Source organism: Mobula birostris, chromosome 3 (genome assembly GCF_030028105.1).
Source record: "Mobula birostris isolate sMobBir1 chromosome 3, sMobBir1.hap1, whole genome shotgun sequence".
NCBI lineage: Eukaryota > Metazoa > Chordata > Chondrichthyes > Myliobatiformes > Myliobatidae > Mobula > Mobula birostris.
The window spans coordinates 58,518,281-58,545,549 of record NC_092372.1 but is presented as its reverse complement, the minus strand read 5'-3'; the positions used below and the strand labels follow the sequence as shown (position 1 = coordinate 58,545,549).

General features: G+C 40.6%; 1 protein-coding gene across 1 annotated transcript in view; it reads left to right on the top strand.

The window, feature by feature from the left end:
- The first annotated feature begins 22,116 nt into the window (after window positions 1-22,116).
- Window positions 22,117-27,269, top strand: part of cracd (capping protein inhibiting regulator of actin dynamics) — a 79,341-nt gene continuing 74,188 nt past the window's right edge. The window contains exon 1 of the mRNA XM_072251827.1: window positions 22,117-22,200. The gene's annotated coding sequence lies outside the window, so the exon portion shown is untranslated. The remainder of the gene's footprint in view (window positions 22,201-27,269) is intronic.

Here is a 27,269-nt window from a genome sequence, read left to right as displayed (position 1 = left end):
AATGGCCCTGAACACACTGACAGTCTTGACAGCCCCTGTCAAAGTGCTTCTTTATTTCCTATAGGTTGCCTGTGTTAAGATAGACCTAAACTGTACTGAGCCACACCAGTGTGTTAGTATCTGGGGTGCTATAGAAGACTGTGCAAGGCACAAGGTTTTGATGCAACAGAAGATTTGCATAATAATTTCAGCATACATTAGTCATTTTGAAAAATAGTATTGATCACTGTGTTGTATCAGATTTGAAACCATTAGTCTGCAGAATTCTCTTGAACTTTTCAATTACATTTTTACTCTTGTAAGTGAAAATGCCATGTTTTTATTTTGTTGTCTTCCCCCTTCCTTCACAGTCCTGAAGAAGGTTCTCGGCCCAAAAAGTGACTGTTTATTTTCCTCCATTGGTGCTGCCTGGCCTGCTGAGTTCCTCCAGCATTTTGTGTGTGATGTTTATCACTTGCACTTTTATTTATTTTATTTTTTATTTTTATTTTTTTGCTCAGCATAGCAAAACTTACAATTTCCAGATACACTTACATTTACATTTCTTCCCCTCACAGATATCGGGTATCAGAACACTTCCATCAAAATATAGACATCACCACAACATCCTATACAAAAGCCCTTATTAGTAGAGCAGACAGGTTTTCATCTGTATACTGCAGAAAAGGTTGCCATGTTTTATGAAAACTATTTGTTTTTGAGTGTACCATACTTGTCAAAATGTCCAAAGGAATGTATTCCATGATTAAACTACGTCAACCAAGAAGTCCACGGGCCTTATCGGATATCCAACAAAGTAAAATGTTCTTCCTCGCTCAAAAAGTCAGGATGTTAAAAAGTTTTTTCTGATGTGCATTAATAATCGACTACTGGGTAAGCCTAAGAGAAAAGACACTGGGTCCAGTTCAAGCTCCATCTTCAGAATCCTTTCCATTTCACCCAAAATATCACTCTAGTATGCCTGAAGTTTGGGACAAGTCCAAAAGCAGTGAGTGAAAGTTCCAGTATTTACTTTACATTTAGAACACATTGGAGAAACCCCCATCTTAAATTTCAGAGACGATCTGGAGTCAGATGGGCTCTATGCAGAATTTTGAGTTCCAATGCTTTAGTTCTATTACAAACTGAAATCTTCTTTGCATTATCACAGATGTCTTCCCATGTTTCAGCTATAATTTCTACTCCTAGCTCTTCCTCCCAGACCCTTCCCAGCCGCTCAGCCTCTCCACAAGAACATTCTCTCAGGATGCTATAAAAAGTACCAATAGAGACTTCACCCTTAGAACGAAACACCCTCTTTTCTACGTCAGAACTATAGAAATCAGTTAACAATGATGTTTTTTTCTCTCATCTGAAAGAAATGAAAATGATCCTTGTTGGGTATGTTAAATTTCTGTACTATTTGACTAAGAGACATCATCGTTCCTTCATCAAACAAATCTCCTAGATGGAAAATACCCTTAGAAATCCAAGGTTTAAATCCAGAATCCATTATGCCAGGCTGAAAATCTGGACTGCCGGTTATTGGAGTGAAGGGTGATGTTTTCGCGGCGTTGCCCTCAATTTGTCACACCGCCCTCCAAACCCTGACTGTGTTAATTGTTATTGGATTTCAACAATATTCCTTAACTAGTTTCATCTTATTGAGGAAAAGCAAATTAATAAGAGGGTATTTTGCTTGTGAAGCTTCAATGTCTAGCCAAATTGAGGAGGGGTCCCTGCAAACCCAGTCAACCACATAAGATAAAAAGGAACTTAATTGATAACTTTTCGATGTCTGGAAAATCCAGACCCCTTAGACTACTGGGAAGCTGTAACTTAGACATTTTAATACAGGGTCTTTCTTTGTTCCAGATGAAAGAAACAAACCAGCCATGTATATTTTAAAGTATTTGTTGGGTAAAAATGATTGGAATCATTCGTATTGGGTAGAGCAGATGAGAAAGAATGTTCATTTTGAGCAAGGATATTTGGCCAAGCCAAGGAATGGGAAGAGTGCTCCATCGCTCAAGATCCTGTTTGATTTTGTCAAATAACTGTGTAAACGCTTTGAACAATTGATCAAACGTAGGTGTGATAAATATGCCGAAGTAAACAAAACCTGTCTGCAACCATTTAAAGGGGAAAACACCCTGAGTGTCAGGTACCTGCTGCAGATTCCCCAGAGGCATAGCCTCTGATTTAGTAAAGTTGATTTTATAACCTGAAAAGGTGCTAAATGAATTGATGCATTGTATAAGGTGGTGCACTGATACAGCAGGGTTTGATAAGAAAATTAGAACATCATCTGCATACAATGCAATTTTATGTGACTTTAGTCCTATGTCTGGAGCAGATATTTTGGGGTCTCGCCGGATAGCCTCAGCCAATGGCTCGATCACTAGTGTGAAAAGAAGTGGTGATAAAGGGCAGCCCTGCCGGCTGCCCCTCAGAATACTAAAATTATCCGACCTAATACCATTAGTGAGAATTGCAGCCAAAAGGTGATTATAAAGAACCTTCACCCACTTAATAAAAATATTGCCCAAACCAAATCGTTCTAAAGTGAAAAAAGATACGGCCATTCGACACGATCAAAGGCCTTTTCTGCATCTAAGGAAACCACCGAGCCATCCACTGCCTGTTACTGACATGCCTGAATCACATTAAATAATCTTCTGATGTTGTTAGATGACCTACGGCCTTTTACAAAACCCGTTTGATCCTCTTTTATGATAAAAGGTTACACAGTTTCTAATCACAATGCAAAGATTTTAAAGTCAATAATTAACAATGAAATAGGCCTGTAGGAGGCACAATCTTTGGGGCTCTTTCCTTTCTTAAGAATTAGGGAGAGATTAGCTTCTCTCAATGATGGTGGGAGGAGACCACAATTAAATGCATGATTGAACATGTTTAGCATAGGCTCTGATAACAACCCTGTGAACTCTTTATAGAATTCACGAGTGAGTCCGTCAGGACCAGGGGCCTTCCTACTTTGGGGCTGTCTCACAGCTTCCTGTATCTCATGTATAGATAACGGAGCATTGAGGAGGGACTCTTGTTCAGAAGAAATGCCTAGGAAATCTAAACTCCTGAAAAAGGACTCCAGCCTAGATTGTCCATCATTACATTGCTCAGATTGATACAGTTTAGAATAAAAATTCTTAAACACAACATTAATCATTTTAGAATTACTAGTGAGGTCTCCTGTCCCATCCCTAATTGAAGCAATAGTCTGAGAGGCATTTTTCTTTCTAGCTAAATAAGCCAAATACCTACCTGGTTTCTCACCGTGTTCAAACAATCGTTGTTCAGCAAATGTCAATTTTCTTTTGGCTGCTTGTGTAAGTAAGGAGATTAGTGTACAGCATAGGGCTGTGATATTCTATAATTGGGCTGCAGAAGGCTTATTAATATGATCCTTTTCAGCTGCCGCAAGCCTTGCTTCCACTAGGCGCTGCTGTTCCGCAGCTTGTCGCTTCTTACTAGCAGAGTAGGCCCTTGCAGTTTCCCAGATCATCGATGAACTACTAGCTGATTTGGAATTAATAGATAGGAAAGTTTTGAATTTGGAAGTAAAGTAGTCTATAAATTTATTATCTTTTAGAATAAAAGGATTCAGCCTCCAACGTCTAGGTCATGCTGAATTATCTTTGGGCTTAATATTTAAATATACTGCTGCATGGTCAGAAATAGTGATACTTCCAATTGTGCAGGATACAACTAAATCTAGGAGTTTTGGGGGGCGGGATTAGAAAAAAGTCCATTCTGGTGCAACACTTATGTGGATTAGAAAAAAATGTGAAGTCTTTGTCTCAGGGATGTAACAACCTCCAGACATCCACAAGTCCTAGTTCTCCACATAAGCCCATGATTTGTTTGGTCTGTGAGGAGAGCAATGGGGGACCACTAGGCACTCTGTCCATCAATGGGTCCATGAGACAATTAAAATCCCCACCTACAATAATGTTTTGTATTGAAAAGCTTGTAAGTTTGGAAAAAGCATCTGTTAGGAATTTGAGAGGATGAGCTGAAGGGCAGTAAACATTGAGAATATCATATTCCTCTCCATATATTGAAGCCTTTACAATCACAAATCTCCCATACTTATCCTTAATGCAGTCTAATAACTTAAAAGGTAAGTTCTTCCTAATTAAACTGGCCACCCCCCCCCCCAATCCTGGTATTAAAAGATGAAAAATAGACTTGATCAAATCCACCCTGTTGCAGTTTTAGACGTTCTTTATCATTTAAATATGTCTCCTGCATTAAGTCTATATCCACCCTTTCCTTTTTCTGGTTTAGTAGGATTTTCTTTCTCTTGATTGGTGAATGACTCCCCTTAATGTTCCAAGTGCACAATTTTAATATATTACTGGTTATAACCCTTTATAACAACCATGTGACTCCAGGGGAGAGCTGAGCAGCAATAAGTAAATTAAAAAAACCCACAAAAAAAACAAAGCGCCAACAGCGCTGAACAAGAGGACTTTACCCCACACTTAAAGGGGATCTCTGAACCTTCTAGCACACCATATTCTGCCCCACAAACACGTTACCCATCCTATAAGATATCTTGCCGTCGAGTAATGAAAAGGTAAAATAAAGCAACCATCGAGCATGTTATCATCCATAACCAGGGCTACACTGTATACTGTATACATTCTTTAGCCCAACGTGCCCACAAAAGTTTTTGCTTTGTCAGGAGAATCAAATATCTTGGTGGTCCTGTTGTAGGTGATTTTCAGCACCACTGGGTGTAGCATAAAGTAGTGTATTCCGGATTCTCTCAGCCTCTTCTTTACCTGGTCGAATTCCTTGCGCTTCCGAATAATGACTGCTGAAAAATCTTGAAAAAACATAAACCTGGATCCCTCATATATTAAAGCCTGGACATCAGTCCTGCGGCATCTCGAAGCCTCCATCACTCTTTGCTTATCACCGAAATTATGGAACCGCATGAAGACGGGTCGAGGGCGTTGGCCTGGGCCCAGTTTTGGCACCAGCGTACAGTGAGCTCTTTCCACTTTAATGTGTCCAGCCCTGGTTTCCAAATCAAGGAAATTAGGCAGCCAGCCCTCAAAAAACTTCGCCAGTTGGCTGCCTTCTGTACCTTCAAGTAGACCGATGATTCGTATATTCTTTCTCTTACCTCTGTTCTCAAGATCATCGATATAGTCAGACAGACTTTGAACTTGCTTTTCTAGCGCCCGGATGCGGCTTTGGGCCTGATCAGTTACAGTTTCTACCGTGGAGACTCGACCCTCGGCTTTGGTCGTTCTTGTATCAAGATTTTTCAGCTCCAATGTGTGGTTTTGGAGTGTTAGGGAGAGTGGAGCCAGCTTCTCGTCCATCATTTTGGATACGGTCTCCGTAACTTCCTGAATTACTTGATGAAAAGCCGGGTCCAACGTGTTAGCAAAGCTAGCAGTAGCTAGCTCCTCAGCCCCGGGTGAGCGCTCTGTGCAGCCCATCTTGGCCACCTTTTTAGTACCTTTCGATGGCATGGTGTTGAAGCAGCTGAACAGAAAATACTCATCAATGTTCATGTCATTAAATCCGACGCTTGAGCATTTAAAAAAAGTTGAAACGGATAGGTTTATATGCGAAATTATCAGTGTTGCAGTGCTGAGCTCAGCAAAACAGACTTTTCACTGCGCCTCCATCTTAAAACTCCCTCACTCGCACTTTTTAAACTTATAGTTAACCAAGATTGAGAAAAAGAGGGTTCTATATTTATGCTTTGCCTTATATGGTGGAGATGGATGATGTGATCAATTCCAGCAAATTCTGCAAGCTGTTTAAGAGGTGTATGGATGAATAACAGTCTTAATCATGTAGAATACCTTTTGGGAGGTTTGACAAAAGTCTCACTGGAAGAATTCAAATATGATTGATAACACTATATATCAGAGAGAATGTAGCAAGTTGGGAAAATACTGTTGTTAGTACTGTTGAGTGGGATGTGTCAGATACAGCTTTAAATTCTTTCTTAACAAAGTGATATATGACGCTGTTTGTGACTTCTGAGAACTGTTCCTGTTTTGCCAGAGGAAATTTGGCAGAAGAAAAATTTCTGCTGCACTTATGCTGAAGTCGGCTCTAAAACAATTTGTAGCCAAAGTGTTCTTTTGAGATTGTTTGTTTGGTCATCTGAAAATTCTCAGTGGCCCAAAAATTAGAGGCTGTGATAACTTCACATTCCCTTCCGGAGGAGCGTGATGGTTATCTGACAACCATGGATTGTTTTTGAATGAATGATTTACCTCAGTTACCTTAGATCATTTAGTGTGAGCATTGGTAACTTTTGTCGTAGACCAGTATCTTCCACTTGCTTTGACTAGATCCCAGGCTTCTGGTTGTGAGGAAGAGGCTTTAATAGCTGCGCCACTCTAGAAGCTGGATGTAATACAGTCTGATGGAAAACTTTTGACAGACTGCTGAATGAAGTGGGTGTTATGTGCGTGTTTAATTACTGTAGAATATTCATTTGCATTTGGCATGCAAAGGAATTCTGTCTGCAATTTTGTAACTATCACAACTAGAAGCAAAATGGAATATGATTACAGTGTAATTTACTTGGTAGAATTATACAAAATTGTTTGTTAATGCTTATGTCAAAGGAAGTCCAAGGAGTACATTTAATTGAAATTTTCCAGTTCCCTCTCCTTTAGTAGAAGGTTGAAAAGACTGGAGAAGTGAAAACAACACGTGTAGAAATTACAGGTCAAGAGGAAGAAGTTTGATGTTATATCATGGAGAGAACTTTAATGTTCAGTTGTACAGTTGATCTTGCATAAAAGGCAGCATGTTTAAAGTATGTTACATCTGTGATTTTGTGAACCCTACTGTCTATGAATGATATGACTGAAAAGATCCACCCAGTTATAAGCATCTATTTCATTGCTGATGAATGGAATATCCGATTAGCTGACTAGGAGCTTGGCACAATAATCACCTACAGATGGTGAAACACAGAAACAAGCAGATACGTCCTGTTTTCATTCCTTGAATTTTGATACTTTCAATGATATAAAGCAAGCTGAAATTGCCTTATTTTGAGATGTTTCCTGTGAGATAAAGGTCAAGGTAATTGATTAATTTCCATAGTTTACATCAGATTTCAATGTGTATCATTTTCAATTTTGGTTACCTTCGTGGAGCGCAGAAACTAATACAAAATAAGAACTGGTTTTCTTGCAGTTTTCTCAGTTGCCGTATGACTCCAGATAGGACTCAGGCATTATTCACCGCAATCTTTTCTTTATGTCTTCCCTCCAAGCAACCTGTTCATCATATCCATCCAGTTTGTTCACTCCATGCACAGCTCCTAGATTGAGTTTTATGTGAGATTCTTGAGACACCTACTAGTTAACAGTAGCCAAGAAAAATTGCAGTTGGAATTTTCAACATGATCAGTCTGCAAGGGTAAAGAGCTCGACCTAATTTACATCAATTAGAGCAGGAAATGTCTGAAGGGAACCACTTCACACATAGTGGTTCTCAAAACACCATTTCTAATTTTTACAACAGAACCAAGGATTACTTACACCATGCACAATTATTCTTTTGAATGTCAGTCTAATGTTTAGAAAGTTCTTTTAATGAACACTTGCAGGAAAACGTTTGCATTGAGATTTCAACTCTTCATCTTCTGGCTGAGCTAATGTGCTGCCAATACAGACATCCCACCCTGCAAAAACTCATTTCAGGGAGGTAGCACCATCAATTTGCAGGAGACTCCCGGAACTTCCGGGAGAGATGGGATGTCTGCAATAGAGTAGCTCCTTAGCAGCTAGCCAGCTAGTTTAAATAACGTTAGCTATGCTAATGAACGAATGACACCTGTTAAACTCACCTCAACATGTCTTGTACAGTCCTAACCCACCCTGGGCGATAGAAAAGTCACTGTTGCAAACAGTGCAGTGAGCAACACTGTCATTATTTTGACCCCTATTAGGCAGGGGTACACTTTAGTGTAGTCTGGGGTGACGTACGTTTTATATTTTCTTTTTTTTGGAACACTCTGCCACTCTGACTTTTTTCAGAACTCTCTTGCTCTCTCTCTTGCGTGCGTGCACTCTCTCGCTCGTGGTCGCTCTCACTCGCGCTCGCTCTCGCGCTTGCTTTCTCGCTCTCGTGCTCTTTCTCTCTCTCGTGGTTGCTCTCACTCACACTCGCTGTCTCGCGCTTGCTTTCTTGCTCTTGCGCTCACTCTTTCTCGTGCGTTCTCTCATGCTGGCTCTCAAAAAAATCAATTTCCGGGACATTGTATATAATTTGCGGGCATCAGGGAGCCACTATTAATATGCGGGAGACTCCCAGAACTTCCGGGAGAGGTGGGATGTCTGCCAATAAGCCACTCCCATGCATTACCTGAGCTTTCTGTCAGTGTGTTGAATTTCCAGATCAATGACCACTGTGCTCTGTTGCTGGACACCTTCGTGGGATGCAGCTGTAGATGGTGAACCTCTACAGTTTCATAATACTTGCATCAAGATGTAGGTTCAGTGACTGTATTTATTTTCACAGCATCCAGGGAGAGAGAGAACTTCCAGGTTATTTACTTCATAACTATTTGAGATCATTTCATGTGTTTCTTTAGTTGTTTGTAAATGTCTTCTAGTGTTTTTATATTTTCAAAATGTTTAATTTTTAATGTTCTGTGTCAGAGCCATTGACAAGAATTCAGGTTGTTTGGTAGTTGAGCCTGAGGGCTTGGCTTCATTGCATTTCTGTGGTATGTGGGATTATAAACTCCTTAGATGTGCAGGACTCATACTTCGTGCTGGATTCTGTGTCTCTTAGGAAGGTAAGAGCCTGTTTTTTTGTGTGGGCAAACAATGAAGGAAATTCTGAGCCTTTGGATTTGCATGCATATGTGGGTGTTCCAAAAGTTATCATCAACTTGGGTTCTTAATAATCAGTTTATGTTAACCGAAGGATTTAAGTTTTAAAGAGTAAAATTCTGAATATACTACTTCTGAATAAGTAAAAGCACTGATAGATGCCATATTTCTTCTAATTATTATCACTCCTTTTATCTATTTCATATTTAAAAACGCGTGGTTCAATTTCACATCTGCCATATACCATGATGAAGGATTATGTTTTTTTAAGGTTTTGTGTAGGGATATGTTAATATTGCTAATAAGCGAAGAAAATTGCATATCTAATGTGTGTAGTAAAACTATTTTTTTAAACCATCTTTAAAACAGATGGAAAGATGTGGAGCTGTGATACCACAATCTGGGCTGATTTATTTGTCGAAACACTTTTGCTGGAAAGTACTTAGAAGAATGAATACAATCTGCAATGAAGACTCTGAGCCATAACAACGAACTGCCTCAGCAGGATATTTTTGGCCTCAATAAGATACAACAATATTCTTTCATCATCCTTGGAGGTGGAATCAAAAGAAACTTTCTGAAGAATTTACAAAACTTAGCTTCAATTCAGTACCCCCGAGATGTATCTGACCTCAATACATTATCAGCCACCATCTTGTACGTGCCTGCAGGTTAGATTAGATGATTGCATAAGTTGGCAGAGTTACCATTCACAGTACTTGAACAAAGTTTGAAGCCGAGAGGTAATGTTGTAACTCTATAGGACCCTGGTCAGACCCCACTTGGAGTACTGTGCTCAGTTCTGGTTGCCTCACTATAGAAAGGATGTGGAAACCATAGAAAGGGTGCAGAGGAGATTTACAAGGATGTCGCCTGGATTGGGGAGCTTGCCTTATGAAAATAGGTTCCTTGGAGCGATGGAGGATGAGAGCTGGCCTGATAGATATGTATAAGATGATGAGAGGCATTGATCGTGTGGATAGTCAGAGGCTTTTTTCCCAGGGCTGAAATAGCTAGCATGAGAGGACACAGTTTTAAAGTGCTTGGAAGTAGGTACAGAGGAGATGTCAGGGGTTAGTTTTTTACACAGAGTGGTGAGTGCATGGAATGGGCTGGCAGCGACGGTGGTGGAGGCGGATACAATAGGGTCTTCTAAGAGACTCCTGGACAGGTACATGGAGCTCAGAAAAATAGAGGGCTGTGGGTAACCTACGTAATTTCTCAGGTGGGGGCATGATCGGCACAGCTTTGTGGGCTGAAGGGCCTGTATTGTGCTGTAGGTTTTCTATGTTTCTATATTTCTATGCTAATTTCCTCAGGATCTTTTGTGCTGGTACAGCAGATATTCATTAAATGGTGCTCCGATGAATTTAGGAATCAATGTGAGAAAACCCTTGAAAGTCTTTATTCCCATTCATACGCAAATGTTCTTGATATAATTCTTGGATATTGCCCAGATATTTTAATTAATATAGGATGTTTCAAAAGTTAGAAAACTAGGGTTTGTCTAATGCAGTTTATGATGTGTCAGCTTATTTCAATTCTTGCTTTGAAGATGCGAGGTCTCGAAGTTTTATCTGCATTGCTTATGCTTAACACTGGATTTACACTGAAGGAATGCTGCATTATCAAGGACTGTCATCTTTCAGATTATGTGCTAAATCAAGGCCCTGTCTGTCTGTTACAGAGGGCATATAACTCTTTGAAGATATTTCATCCTCATCTAAAATAATAATAAAATGATTGATTATCATATTTACTACTCTGGTGCTGTGAAGAGTACAGAAATACTTCAGAGGTCTTCAAGCATTGTACGATCTTCTAAGAGTTGGCTATGGTAATGCCATTGAATGTCTGGAGTAGGAAATTAGACTCTTTCTTTTTGGAGATAAGGAATGCCTGAATATGCCTCGGTTTTGGGAGCTAGTTGTATTTGTTTCGCTTACTGAGAATTTGAGAACAGTGTTGAACATTGTGCAGTCATCAAGCAATATTCCTGCTTCTGACCTTTTTCTGGTTGATTTCTGCAATTAAGCATTTGACATAAGGAGAAAGTTTGAGCAGGATGCATTTCGAAAATGAGAGATGATCTTATTGAAACATCTCAGGTTCTGAAGGCGTTGACAGGGAAGATGCTGCAAGGATGTTTCATCTAAAGTGAGTATATAAAACCAGGGAGCAGAGTGTATTTTAAGACCAAGGGGTTACTATTTCAGATGGAGGTCAGGAAGAATTTCTTCTCTGAGTCACATGGATCTTCGGTGATGGCACAGTGGGAAAGTAGTGTTTGGATTGAGATTGGATCAGCCATGATATTATTGAATTGTGGAGCAGAGTTGAGGGGGATTTGCTCTACGCCTGCTCCTCTCTCTTATGTGCATTCAAACTTTCTTATGCTTCTCATTTATCTTGCTTCCTTTTCATGGTACTTTAAAAAGAAGAGGATTGTTTGCAAACCAAATTTTCCCTATCCGCAATATAACCTCTCCACCTAGTTTGTTTGAAAAGTTCACAAGTTTATAACTTGGACATGAATCACGCCTTGTGTTATACTTTTACTATTGCACAAATTTTATTTGTTTAGTTGCTTTTTATTATCAAAATCTCATGGTGGTTTATTGCAGTTCATAGAGCACAATTGATAAAGTGAAGTTCTCAGACTGTGGAAGAATACCTGTAATGAATTTGAACACAGGATAGAATAAACACAACACTTCAGTGGTGACCTCAACCCCAATATCACTGCATGGTACTGCTTGGGTGAGACAGGAATAATACTGAGTTTTGCATGAGTTGAGCTGAAAGAAATGCCTCTAATCTTCAATGAATTGTCATAAAATTAACAAAAAATATAATCAAAAAAGAAAATTAAAGGACATTCTGCATGCCGATATATTTTTGTGCAAAATATCTATCTAGTGCTAAAAGTTTAACAATCATTATGTTCACGGGGAGGAGGCGGCATATTTGCCAGAACAATTGCCACAAGTCATAATGTGATTTATTGAACTAGTCATACCATGATTTATTGCATTTTCAAGAACTCTTTACAACTCGATGGGCCAAATGACCTAATTCGGATCCTATATCTTATGGTCTAAGATCTCAGTTTTTTTTATTATTGCCTTCTTTTTGCACATTGGTTATTTGACAGTCTTTGTATGTTTATGTATAATTTTTTTTTGTAAATTCTACTGTATTTTTTTCCTGTAAATGCCTGCTAAAAAAAACATCTTTCAGGTGTGAGGACTTTGGTAACAGAGAGTTGTGAAGTGAACAAAGTCCTTGGATTATCTGTGGAGGATGGTGACATGGGATTATCTGTGGAGGATGGGTGCATCATGTCACCAAGACGTTGCAATGAATCTCTCAATAATGTTTATCTCCTTGAATGCGATTTTATCACTGATTTCAAAGTGTTAGTATATCTGATAGGGCTTCAAGGTAATGTGGACGTTTCTCATGCAATATTTTTGTTCCACAAAGTTAAACATTTAATATTTTATTGAGCTGAGAATTGTCAAGATGAAACAGAGAAATAGCTGTCAGGTTCCATAGTTGCACTTAGTTATAAATGCCATATTTGGAAATAATCTTCTTGATGTGTAGGTTGTTTTTCAGAACTTTTTTTTAGGTTTTTTGTGTGGCTAATCTCATTCAATGTAAATAAACTTTCATGATGTTATCACAGATGTATAGTTTAGGGGAAGGGGCAAAACACATGGGAAAAGTATAGATCATTCGGGTAGATTGACTGAGTATTGGTCAACATTTCTAATCCTCATCTAGCTATACATGGAATTTGTGATTTGATAGAAATCATGTGTCAGTTCATGAACTGATCTACATTTATCAATAATTGCCAGCTTTAGCAAGTTGTTTACCTTGGTGTCACACAATACAGTCTGTGCCTGCTTTTAACTTTAAGCTGAAATCACCCCTCCATGTCACCTCACCATGCATGTAAGTGATTACGGTAACTTGTTTGCTCTTCAGGTACCATGACTTCCAACCAGACAAGTGTTAACTGCTCCGTGATTATAAATTGCAGACTGAAGAGAGTTTTGAATCAGATTCATTATCGCAGACTTCGTGATAGTAGTTCACTGGAAAGACAAAAAAATCCTACAAATTGTTAAAAACAAATGGGACTAAAAAAATAACGAAGTCAAATTTGTGGGTTCATGGACCATTCAGAAATCTGACAGCAGAGGGGAAGAAGCAGATTCCATTGAGTGTGAGTCGTTAGGCTCCTGTATTTCCTTCCCGATGGTAGTAACAAGAAGGTGTGTCCTGGATGGTGAGGGTTGTTAGCGATGGTATGCCGCCTTCTGGAGACACTACCTCCTGAAGTGGTGGGCATGCCTTCTTCATGATTGTATTAATGTGTTGGGCCCACTTTAGATCCTCCGAGATGTTGAAGCCTAAGAATTTGAAGCTATTCTCTCTTTCCACTGCCAGCCCCTTGATGAACACTTGTGTCTGTTCTCTGAACTTCCCCTTTCCTGAAGTTCACAATCAATTCCTTAGTCTTGCTGACATTGAGTGTGAGGTTGTTGTTGTGACACTATTCAACTAGCCGATATATATTACTCCTGTAAGCTGCCTCATTGCCATCTGAAAATCTACCAATTATGGTAGTGTTATCAGTGAATTTATAGATGGCATTTGAGTTGTGCTTAGCAACACAATCATGAGGGCAGAGAGTGGACTAGGGGTGAATCCTTGACGTATGCCTGTGCTGATCGTCAGCAAGGAGGTGAAGTTATTACCAATCCACGCGGACTGTGATCTCCCAGTAAACAAGTTGAGGATACGGTTTTAGCAGAGGCCCAGGTTTTGAAGTTTGGTGATTAATACTAAGGGGATGATGGTGTTGAAATCTAAGCTGTAATTGATCAAAAGCAGCCTGGTATATGTTTTGTGGTTTAGGTGTTCCAAAAAGCCAGTGAAATTGTGTCTTCTATAGATTCTTTTGGCTCTAAGCAAATTAAAATGTGTCCAGGTCTTTGCTCAGGCTGGTGTTAATTCTAGCCATAACTAACTCAAAAGCAGCTCATAAAAGTAGATTTGAGAGCTACTGAGGAAGCTCACTCTACTGTTCTTGGGCATGAGTAGGATTGCTGCACTCTTGAAGCAGCTGGAAACCTCAGACTGCAGAGTGAGAGGTTGAAGATGCCTTTGAACACTCTAGCCCGTTAGTCAACACAGATATTCAGTAACCTCTGAGGTACACCGTCAGGACCTGAAATCTTGAGAGGATTAACCCACTTGAAAGATATTCTGACATTAGCCTATGAGACAAAGATCACAATGTCATCAGATCCTGTGGGGATTCTCACAGGCGTGTTAGTCTCCCTTTCAAAGCATGCATAAAAAGTGTTACCTCTAGGCTTTCAAATCAATAGCAGGCATTACAAGCTTTCCCTCTGTAATGATGTTTGCCTACTTCCACTCCTTCAGAAGTGATCTAGTTATAGTGCATAAATCTCAGTAATAATTTGTGTTCTAATCCAACTCCCTATGTAAGCAATTGGAGCTAGTTTCGAGTAGCCATCTTTGTTGGTATCAACGAGTTGGGCCAAAAAAGCGAGTTTCCATGCTGTATGAGCAGATCGAGACTTTGGAGTTTCCATTTGTTTTAAATTAGTTCCTTCAATGTTGTACTCACAGCTGGAAATGAAGGGTGCTTCTGAAGGTCAGGGTGCCAACTGTTCTTAGATTTTGGTCACAGGCCATATACACAGAGTACTGCACTGATTGCATCCCTGCTAATTTAGAGCCCAATTCTAACATTGCTTGGAGACTAATCATCTATTTTGGTACACTTGAACAAAGTAGAAAAATTGTAAAATATTATGTTGCTACATGCATAGCATTTAGGGTTGAAATCACAGAGAAATTGTTCACTAGTTCTTGTGTGACATGGCCTCTAAAGGCACTATTAATGCTTCCGCAAGATCCCAAACCTGGTCCTTTATAAGTGCATACAGGTTTTCTAGAAATAGAAACCAAATAAAGCTCACCCACCAGTTCCACTTAAAGGTTTGCTTTCTATCTACATTTTGACCTATTTGCTTGTTATTTGCTAAAACAAATATTTGGAGCAGAAGTAGATGAAGGGGTAAACTTATGAGGAGAGATTGAGTCTATACTCTCTGGAGTTCAGAAGAATGAGAGGGGATCTTATAGAAACATGCAAAATTTTGGAAGGAATAGATAAGATAGAAGTAGGAAAGTTGTTTCCATTGTCAGGTGAGACAAGAACTAGGGGACATTGCCTCAAGATTCAAGGGAGAAGATTTAGGACGGAGATGAGGAGAAACTGTTTTTCCCAGAGAGTGGTGAATCTGTGGAATTCTCTGCCCAGGGAAGCAGTTGAGGCTTCTTCACTAAATATATTTAAGATACAGTTAGATAGATTTTTACATATTAGGGGAATTAAGGGTTATGGGGAAAAGGCAGGTAGATGAAGCTGAGTTTACGGACAGATCAACCATGATCTTATTGAATGGTGGAGCAGGCTCGATGGGCCAAATGGCCTACTCCTGCTCCTATTCCTTATGTTCTTACGTTCTTCTTTTTGTCATTTAAACATTGTAATTATGCCATAAAGTATATTTTAAATTACCTTTAATTTCATCATGCTGTATTGATACTGTTCAAAGTTCAAGTTTAAAGTAAATTATTATAAAAGTGCATATATGTCACCATATACAAGCCTGAGTTTTGCTTTCTTGCGGGCATACTCAGTAAAACCAAGGACCATCTGGGTCGGACCAACAACCAATGGTCAGAAGTCAACAAATTGTGCAAATACAAAAGAAAAAAAACAAATAATGATAATAAATAAATAAGCAATAAATTCGAGGACATGAGATGAAGAGTCCTTGAAAGTGGGTCCATAGGTTGTGGGAACAGTTTTGTGGTGGGTTGAGTGAAGTTATCCCCTCTGATTCAAGAGCCTGATGGTTGACAGGTGACAACTGTTCCTGAACTGGGTGGTGTGAGTCCTGAGGCTCCTGTACCACCTTCTTGATGGCGACAGTGAGAAGAGAGCATAGCCTGGATGATGGATGCTGCTTTCCTGCAACAGCATTCCATGTAGATGTGCTCAGTGGTGGGAAGGGCTTTACCTTTGACAAACTAGGCTGTATCCACTACGCTTTGTAGCCTTTTCCATTCAAGGGTATTGATGCAACCAGTCAATATACTCACCACCACAGATCTATATATGTTTAGAAACATACAAAACCAGCAGCACAATACAGGCCCTTAAGCCCACAAAGCTGTGCCGAACACGTCCTTACCTGAGAACTACCTAGGCTTACCCATAGCCCTCTATTTTTCTAAGCTCCGTGTACCTAACCAGGAGTCTCTTAAAAGACCCTATCGTATCCGCCTCCACCACCGCTGCCAGCAGCCCATTCCACGCACTCACCACGCTCTGCTTAAAAAACTTACCCCTGACATCTTGTCTATACCTACCTCCAAACACCTTGAAACTGTGCCCTCATGTGCTAGCCATTTCAGCCCTTGGAAAAAGCCTGTGACTATCCACACAATCAATGCCTCTCATCATCTTGTACACCCTCTATCAGGTCACCTCTCATCCTCCATCGCTCCAACGAGAAAAGACCGAGTTCACTCAACCTATTCTCATTAGGCATGCTCCCCAATCCAGGCAATATCCTAGTAAATCTTCTCTGCACCCTTTCTATGGTTTCCACATCCTTCCCGTAGTGAGGCGACCAGAACTGAGCACAGTACTCCAAGTGGGGTCTGACCAGGGTCCTATAAAGCTGCAACATTACCTCTCAGCTGTTATACTCAATCCCACAATTGATGAAGGCCAATGCACCATATGCCTTCTTAACCACAGAGTCAACCTGCACAGCAGCTTTGATTGTCCTTTGGACTCGGACCCCAAGATCTCTCTGATCCTCCACATTGCCAAGAGTCTTACCATTAATACTATATTCTGCCATCATATTTGACCTACCAAAATGAACCATCTCACATTTATCTGGGTTGAACTCCATCTGCCACTTCTCAGCCCAGCTTTGTATCCTATCAATGTCCTGCTGTAACCTCTGACAGCCCTCCACACTATCCATAACAACCCCAACCTTTGTGTCATCAGTAAATTTACTAACACATCCCTCCATTTCCTCATCCAGGTCATTTATAAAAGTCATGAAGAGAAATGGTCCCAGAACAGATCCCTGAGGCACACCACTGGTCACCGACCTCCATGCAGAATATGACCCATCTAAAACCACTCTTTGCCTTCTGTGGGTAAGCCAGTTCTGAATCCAAAAAGCAATGTCCCCTTGTATCCCATGCCTCCTTACTTTCTCACTAAGCCTTGCATGGGGTACCTTATCAAATGCCTTGCTGAAATTCATACTTACTACACCTACTGCTCTACTTTCATCAATGTGTTTAGTCACATTCTCAAAAAATTCAATCAGGCTCGTAAGACACAACCTGCCTTTGACAAAGCCATGCTGACTATTCCTAATCATATTATGCCTCTCCAAATGTTCATAAATCCTGGTTTTCAGGATCTTCTCCATCAAATAACCAACCACTGAAGTAAGACTCGCTGGTCTATAATTTCCTGGGCTATCTCTATTCCCTTTCTTGAATAAGGGAACAACATCTGCAACCCTTCAATCCTCCGGAACCTCTCCCATCCCCATTGATGATGCAAAGATCATTGCCAGAGGCTCAGCAATCTCCTCCCTCGCCTCCCACAGTAGCCTGGGGTACATCTTATCCGGTCCTGGTGACTTATCTAACTTGATGCTTTCCAAAAGCGCAGCACATCCTTTTCCTTAATATCTACTCGCTTAAGCTTTTCAGTCCACTGTAAGTCATCCCTACAATCACCAAGATCCTTTTCCATAGTAGATACTGAAGCAAAGTATTCATTAAGTACCTCTGCTAACTCCTCTGGTTCCATACACACTTTTCCACTGTCACACTTGATTGGTCCTATTTTGTCAAGTATTATCCTCTTGCTCTTCACATACTTGTAGAATGCCTTGGGGTTTTTCTTAATCCTGTCCACCAAGGCCTTCTCATGGTCCCTTCTGGTACTCCTAATTTCATTCTTAAGCTCCTTCCTGCTAGCCTTATAATCGTCTAGATCTCTATCATTACCTAGCTTTTTGAACCTTTCGTAAGCTCTTCTTTTCTTCTTGACTAGATTTACAACAGCCTTTGTACACCATGGTTCCTGTACCCGACCATTCTTTCCCTGTCTTATTGGAATGTGCCTATGCGGAACGCCATGCAAATATCCCCTGAACATTTGCCACATTTCCCTGAGAACATGTTTCCAATTTATGCTTCCAAGTTCCTGCCTGATAGCCTGATTTCCCCCCCCCCCCAATTAAATGCTTTCCTAACTTCTCTGTTCCTATCCCTCTCCAATGCTATGGTAAAGGAGATAGAATTGTGATCACTATCTTCAAAATCCTCTCCCACTGAGAGATCTGACACCTGACCAGGTTCATTTCCTAATACCAGATCAAGTACAGCCTCTCCTCTTGTAGGCTTATCTACATATTGTGTCAACAAACCTTCCTGAACACACCTAACAAACTCAACCCATCTAAACCCTTCGCTCTAGGGAGATGCCAATTGATATTTGGGAAATTAAAATCTCCCACCACGACAACCCTGTTATTATTCCACCTTTCCAGAATCTGTCTCGCTATCTGCTCCTCGATGTCCCTGTTACTATTGGGTGGTCTATAAAAAACACCCAGTAGAGTTGTTAGACAAGACAAGACAAAGGAGCAGAAGTCGGCCATTCGGCCCATCGAGTCTGCTCCGCCATTTTATCATGAGCTGATCCATTCTCCCATTTAGTCCCACTCCCCCACCTTCTCACCATAACACTTGATGCCCTGGATACTCAGATACCTATCAATCTCTGCCTTAAATACACCCAATGACTTGGCCTCCACTGCCGCCCGTGGCAGCAAATTCCATAGATTCACTACCCTCTGGCTAAAAAAATCTCTTCGCATCTCTGTCCTGAAAAGGCGCCCTTCAATCCTTAAGTCATGTCCTCTCATACTAGACTCCTCCATCATGGGAAACAACTTTGCTGCATCCACTCTGTCCATGCCTTTCAACATTCGAAATGTTTCTATGAGGTTCCCCCTCATTCTTCTAAACTCCAAGGAATACAGTCCAAGAGCGGACAATCGTTCCTCATATGTTAACCCTCTCATTCCCGGAATCATTCTAGTGAATCTTCTCTGTACCCTCTCCAATGTCAGCACATCCTTTCTTAAATAAGGAGACCAAAACTGCCCACAGTACTCCAAGTGAGGTCTTACCAGCGCCTTATAGAGCCTCAACATCACATCCCGGCTCCTATACTCTAGAAATGAATGCCAACATTGCATTCGCCTTCTTCACCACCGACTCAACCTGGAGGTTAGCCTTAAGGGTATCCCGCACGAGGACTCCCAAGTCCCATTGCATCTCAGAACTTTGATTTCTCTCCCCATTTAAATAATAATCTGTCCATTTATTTCTTCTGCCAAAGTGCATAACCATACACTTTCCAACATTGTACTTCAATTGCCACTTCTTTGCCCATTCTTCCAACCTATCCAAATCTCTCTGCAGACTCTCCGTTTCCTCAGCACTACCGGCCCCTCCACCTATCTTCGTATCATCAGCAAACTTAGCCACAAAGCCATCTATTCCATAATCCAAATCATTGATGTACAACGTAGAAAGAAGCGGCCCCAACACGAACCCCTGTGGAACACCACTGGTAACCAGCAGCCAACCAGAATAGGATCCCTTTATTCCCACTCTCTGTTTCCTGCCAATCAGCCAATGCCCTATCCACGTATTTAACTTTCCCGTAATTCCATGGCCTCTTATCTTGCCTCATGTGTGGCACCTTGAGCCCTTCCTGTTCCTAACTTCCACCCACAGCAGACAATCCCTCCATGTCTTCCTCCTTTTCTGCAGCCATGACACCTTCTCTTATCAGCAGTGCCACACCCCCACCTCTTTTGCCTCCTTCCCTGTCCTTTCTGAAACATCTAAAACTTGGCACTTGAAGTAACCATTCCTCCCTGTGAGTCATTCAAGTATTTGTAATGGCCACCACATCATAGCTCCAAGTACTAATCCATGCTCTAAGCACATATGCTTTTTTCATAATACTCCTTGTATTAAAATAGACACATCTCAAACCATCGGTCTGAGCGTGTCCCTTCTCTATCACCTGCCTATCCTCTCTCTCAACTGTGTCCAAGCTTTCTCTATTTGTGAGCCAAATGCCTCTTCCTCCATCACTGCAATTTGGTTCCGACCCTCCAGCAATTCTAGTTTAAACTCTCCCCAATAGCCTTAGCAAACCTTCCCTCCAGGATGTTGGTCCCCTTGGGATTCAAGTGCAACCTGTCCTTTTTGTACAGGTCACACCTGCCCCAAAAGAGGTCCCAATGATCCAAAAATCTGAATCCTTGCCCCCTGCTCAAATCCCTCAGCCACGCATTAATCCTCCGCCTCATTCTATTCCTATACTGACTCCACGTGGCACAGGCAGTAATCCCGAGATTACTACCTTTGAGGTCCTGCTTCTCAACTTCCTTCCTAACTCCCTGTTGTCTGCTTTCAGGACCTCCTCCCTTTTCCTACCTATGTCGTTAGTACCAATATGTACCACGACCTCTGGTTGTTCTCCTTCCCACTTCAGGATATCATGGACGTAATCAGAAACATCCCAGACCCTGGCACCTGGGAGGCAAGCTATCATCCACATTTCTTTCCTGCGCAAACAGAATTGCCTGTCTGACCCCCTAACTATAGAGTCCCCTATCACTGCTACATGATCCTCTTCCTTCCCCTACCCTCCTGAGTTTGTCCAAGTTTTAGATGTCATGCCATTTCTTTTCAAACTTCTAAGGAAGTAGAAGTGCTGCCATGCTTTCTTTCATAATTGCACTTATGTGCTGGGCTCCGGACAGGTCCTTCTGAAATGATAACACCAAGTAATTTAAAGTTGCTGACCCCCTCCATTTCTAATTCCCCTGATAAGGACTGGCTCATGGTCCTTTGGTTTCTTCCTCCTGAAGTCAATAATTAGCTCTTTGGTATTACTGATTTTGATTGAGAGGTCATTGTTGTGACACCACTCACCCAGATTATCAATCTCTCTCCTATATGCTGATTCATAACCACCTTTGACTTGGCCTACGACACTGGTGTCTTCGGCAAATTTGAATATGCAGGGGGCTAAGCACATAGCTGTGCTGATGGTGTTTGTGGAGGAGATGTTGTTGTCAATCTGAACTGATAGGGGTCAGCAAGTGAGGACATGGAGGATTCTGTGTAAAGCATTACAGTTTTCCAAAAGTGAAAGTAATATATGTGATAAAACATTAACGTACAGTATTTATTGCTACATAACTACCACTGTGATTGAGTTGTGTGCTGCATTAAGCATTGGGTTATTTCTCGATTTTTACACCTGAGGTGCACAGTGATACTATATCAACCTCCTGTCCTCATCTTTTCTTGTCGCTGTTTCTTGTGTAGGATCTTGTCGCTGTTTCTTTGGGGTAAGACGTTGGAATATCACAACAGTGTGGCTTGCCCAAAAGCACTGTGGGCTCCCTCTGCATCGTCATTTTAACAGGCTTGGTATAATTTCTACCCTGAGGAAGGTGTCTTTATTAATAGTACAAATTGTTGACAATAAATCTGTAGCCATTTTACACATTGCATGTTTTGCTTCTCATCTGGAGGGTTTTACAGGTTGCTAATTCACTATTGCCCATTTAAGTTTTACTACCAAAGACTTATTCCACCTTGTAGATTCAAGATCCTCTATCATTTGCCTCATATACATTGCTAGGTGGCACAGAGGTTAGACAAACTATTGTATGTCTAAGAATGATTAAAATTACTGGCACCCTTGTCTGAAATATCCTAAAAGTTCTACAACATTAAAAGCTTGAAATGGCATGAAAACAAATGGTTTCAATATGAGTATTTTTTTTAACTTAAAGAAATACCAAAGAGAAAATGCTGAATCGACTTCATAATTGCCCTTTGACCATACTTTCCATGTGACTGTACCATTTATTCCTGTATTGAACCCTTGGTATAACAGCAATTAATTTACATAAAAGTGTGTATGAATCTTGTAATTGACAGAGAACAAAAAGCAGGGCAAATTCCAAACATTCAGGAAGCTGTTTGGTAAAAGAAGGAAAGTGCCTCCAACATTTGCTGAAAGAGTAAATCTAAAATCCTGTCACTCATCTGGGGATGTTCGAAATGGCATTGGATTAGCTACTGAGGAATCAGAAGATGAATTAAGGTAAATTCTCCTTGAATCAATGATTTTTCCTAGCAAAGTAAAGATAAAAAAACATTAAAGTCATGATTAGAGATTCACTCAGCAGCATTTTTATTCATTCACACTAATTGCTGAGATGATAAATTAGAATTAGGATGTAATGAAAAAATTGCATGAACAATTTAAGGAAATCACTGAACAGCAATGTTTGCCGTATGCTTAGGTTAAATTGTAAGGAATTGAATTACATTCTATCTGAATATCTCAATAGAAGACATTCTCAAAATATGATCTGATAATTCAATAAAACTGCAGGGAATTAAACTATAGAACTACAGGAATAATTCTAACTTTATCATTGAATTAAGTTGCACATTTTGATTACAATAACAATGTTTCAAATTTTTTTAAACAAGTTTAAAGTACAATTAAAGGTACGATCTTGTCTCACTCGTTTGGGGTTTAGTGCCTGGCATTAGTAGTAATCATATCAACCGGGGTTTCATAAAAAGTTAGTGTATTATAAGTCATTAATAATTAACAGGCTGTACCATATGAATATAAAGTTAGAATATTCCATTTTCAGATATTGCTTTTGTGGTTCTGAAAATTAAGTTTGAATTGCTTAACAAGGGAGAATTCAAAGCTGAGCCACCAACCTTCTGCTTTTAAGTTTCACATTTGCAAACACAAAGGATTGTTGTTTAATTTCATGAACACAGGACATTCTGCAATAATCTTAAGCATTGCACACAAAATGCTGCAAGAACTCAATAGGTCAAGCATCATCTATGGAGGGGAATAAACAGTCAACATTTTGGGATGAGACCCTGATCCTTATTCCCCTTCATAAAAGCTGCCTGACTTGCTGGATTACCCCAGCACTTTGTAAGTGTCATTTAATTTCAGCTCACATAAATCTTGCCAATTATTTTGTACTACTGCCAGAAGATCAAAAGATCATAGCACATAGGAGCAGAATTAGGCCACTTGGTCCATTGAGTCTGTGTTGCCATTCCATCATGGCTGATTTATTATCCTTCTCAACCCCATTCTCCTGCCTTCTCCCCATAATCTTTGTCACCCTGAGTAAGCAAGAACCTATTTCAAAACTTCTATTTTAAATATACTCAATGACTTGACCTCCTCAGCCACCTGTAGCAATGAATTTCACCGATTCACCACCATCTGGCTGAAGAATTTCCTCTTCACCTCTGTGGTAAATAGACATCTCTCTATTTTGAGGCTGTGCCCTCTGGTCCTAGACTCACTCACAATAGGAAATATCCTCTCCACATCCACTCTATTTAGGCTTTTCAATATTCAATAGGTTTCAATGAAATCCCCCTCATTCTTCTAAACTTCAGCGAGTACTGGCCCACAGCCATGAAATGCTCTTCACATGTTAACCCTTTCATTCCTGGAATCATTCTCATGAACCACTTCTGGACCCTCTCCAATGCCAACACATCTTTTCTGAGATAAAGGGTCCAAGATTGCTCACAATACTCCAAGTGCAGTCCGACCAATGCCTTATAAAGCCTCAGCTTCATATCCTTGATATTATATTCTAGCCCACTCAAAATGAATGCTAATATTGCATTTGCCTTCCTTACCACCGATTCACCCACAAATTAACCTTTAAGGAATCCTGCACAAGGAATCCCAAGTCCCTTTACACCTCCAATTTTTAAATTTTCTCCCCTTTTAGAAACCAGTCTATGCTTTTATTCTTTCTACCAAAGTGCTTGACCATACACTTCCCTACACTATATTCCATCTGCCATTTCTTTGCCCATTCTTACCATCTGTCAAAGTCCTGCTACAGACTCCCTGTTTCCTCAACACCACCAGCCCCTCCACCTATCTTTGTAACGTCTGCAAACATGGCCACAGAGCCATCAATTCTGTAATCCAAGTCATTGATATATAACTTAAAAAGAAGCCATCCTAATACTGACCCCTGTGGAACACCACTACTCACTGGCAGCCAGCCAGAGTAGGCCCTCTTTACTCCCACTCTTTGCCTTTTGCCAGTCAGCCAGTCTTCTGTCAATGCTAGTATCTTTGTTGTAATATCATAAGTTCTTATCTTGTTAAGCAGCCTCATGTGTGGCACTTCATCAAAGGCCTTCTGCAAATCCAAGTAAACAGCATCCACTGACTTTCCTTTGTCTATCCTGCCTGTTATTTCCTCAAGGAATTCCATTAGGTTTATCAGGTAAGATTTCCCCTTAAGGAAACCATGCTGATTTTGTCCTACTTTATCATGCGCCTCCATGTACACCAAACCATCCTTAATAGTGGACTCCAACATCTTCCTAGTCACTGAAGTCAGGCTAACTGACCTATAATTTCCTTTCTTCTGCCTGCCTCCCTTCTGAAAGAGAGTAGTGACATTTACGCTTTCCGGTACTCCAGAACATTCCAGAATCTAGAGATTCTTGAAAGATTATTACTAATGCCTTCAGAATCTCTTCAGCTACCTCTTTCTGAACCCTGGGGTGTCATCTATCTGGTCCAGGTGACTTATCTACCTTCAGAACAATAAGCTTCCAAAGGACCCTTCTCCTTTGTAATAGCAACTACACTCACTTCTGCCCCCTGACACTCTTGAATTTCAGGCATATTGCTAGTGTCTTCCACAGTGAAGACTGACGCAAAATACTTATTAAGTTTATCCTCTATTTCTTTGTCCCCATTACTACCTCTCCAGCATCATGTTCCAGCAGTCCAATATAACTCTTTATATTTCTGCAAAAAACTTCTGATATTCTCTTAGCTTACCTTCATATTTTATCTTTTCTCTCCTTCTGTTGCCTTCTGTTGGTTTTAAAAGTTTCTGAGTCCTCTAATATCCCACTAATTTTGCTATATTATATGATATGCTTTCTCCTTTGCTTTTATGCTGTCTTTGACTTCTCTTGTTAGCCATGATTGCCCCATCCTCCCTTTAGAATACTTATTCATCTTTGGGATGTACTTATCCTGTGCCTTCCAACTTGCCCCCAGAAATGTCAGCCATTGATGTTCTGCCATCATCCTAGTGTCCCCTTCCCATCAACGTTGACCAGTTCCTCTCATACCTATGTAGTTCCACTTACTCCACTCTAATACTCTTACATCTGACTTCATCTCTTTCAAACTGCAGGGTGAATTCAGCGTGCTTTCAAATGTAACATCTTCAGTCCTGTATTCATTATCCTTTTAAATTTTGCCCCATGATACACTTCAGCTCATCTTACTGAATAAAATGTTGCCCTATCATCTGCCTGTCTTTCCTCACAGTTTCACTGCACACTATATCTACTTGTATAACAACTGCCCCGTCCTCAGCCCTGTCATTCCAGTTCCCAACCCCCTGCCAAATTAGTTTAAACACTCCCTAATAGTTCTAGAAAACCAGCCCAGAGATATTGGTCCCCCTCAGGTTCAGGTGTAACAACTCCTTTTTGGACTGCCATGGCTGATTCTGGCAGATTGGAAGACGGCAAATGTCACGCCACTGTTCAAAAAAGGATGTGGGCAGAAGGCAGATAATTCTAGGCCAGCTATTTTAACATCTGTAGTTGGGAAAATGCCTGAAACTATCATTAAAGAAGAATTATGAGGGGTGATTGATAAGTTCGTGGCCTACTGTAGATGGAGTCAATTTTAGAAAACCTAGCACATTTATTTTTCAACATAGTCCTCTCCTACATGTACACACTTAGTCCAGCGGTCGTGGGGCATACGGATCCCTTCTTTGTAGAAGTGGTCCACAGCAGGGGTGATTGATAAGTTCGTGGCTTATGGTAGAAGGAGATGAGTTATTAACTTCAAACTTCCTGCATTATCACTCAAAGAGTTGAACTGCACGTACACGTAATGAGAGCATCTTGGACCTCCAGGTGGTCCACAGAAGGGGTGATTGATAAGTTCAACTCTTTGAAGTTTGAAGTTAATAACTCATCTCCTTCGACCTTAGGCCACAAATTTTTCAATCACCCCTGTTGTGGACCACTTTCTAGAGGTCCAAGGTGCCGACTTCTACAAAGAAGGGATTCGTATGCTCCACGACCGCTGGACTAAGTGTGTAAATGTGGGATAAATAAATGTGCTAGGTTTTCTAAAATTGACTCCTTCTACCGTAGGCCACGAACTTATCAATCACCCCTCATAGTGAGGCACCTGGAAAGAAATGATCCATCGGGCAGATGCAACATGGATTCAGCAAAGGCAGGTCCTGTTTGACAAACTTACTGGATATAATGAGCACAGTAGATAGAGGGAACAGATGGACGTTATTTACATGGATTTTCAGAATGCGTTCGATAAGGTTCTGCTTGGTTAACTAATAGAAAGCAGAGAGTTGGAATACAGGGGTGTTACTCTGGTTGGCAATCAGTGGTGAGTGGAGTGCTGCAGGGGTCAGTACTGGCCCCGCAACTGTTCACGATGTACATTAACAACCTGGAAGAGGAAACCAAGTGTAGTGTATCTAAGTTTGCTGATGATACAAAATTGAGTGGAAAAGCAAATTGTGCAGAAGATACGGAGAGTCTGCAGAGAGATATAGATAGGTTCAGTGAGTGGGCAAGAGACAGGCAGATGGAATACAATGTTGATAAATGCGAGGTCATCCACTTTGGATGGAAAAATGGAAAAGCAGATTATTATTTAAAATAGTAAAAAATTGTAGCATGCTGCTATGTAGAGGGACTTGGGAGTGCTTGTGCGTGAATCAGAAAAGGTGTGTTTGCAGGTGCAGCAGGCTATCAAGAAGGCAAATAGAATGTTGACCTTCATTGCTAGAGGAATTGAATTTAAGAGCAGGGAGGTTATGCTGCAACCGTACAGGGTAATGACGAGGCCACACCTGGAGTACTGCATGCAGTTCTGGTCTCCTTACTTGAGGAGACCAAGTAAGGAGACCAGTCTTTGGCTTTGGAGGCGGTGCAGAGGAGGTTCACCAGGTTGGTTCCAGAGATGTGGAGAGATTGAGTCACCTGGGACTGTACTCACTGGAATTCAGAAGAATGAGAGATCTTATAGAAACATATAAAATTATGAAAAGGATAGATAAAATAGAGGTAGGAAAGTTGTTTCCA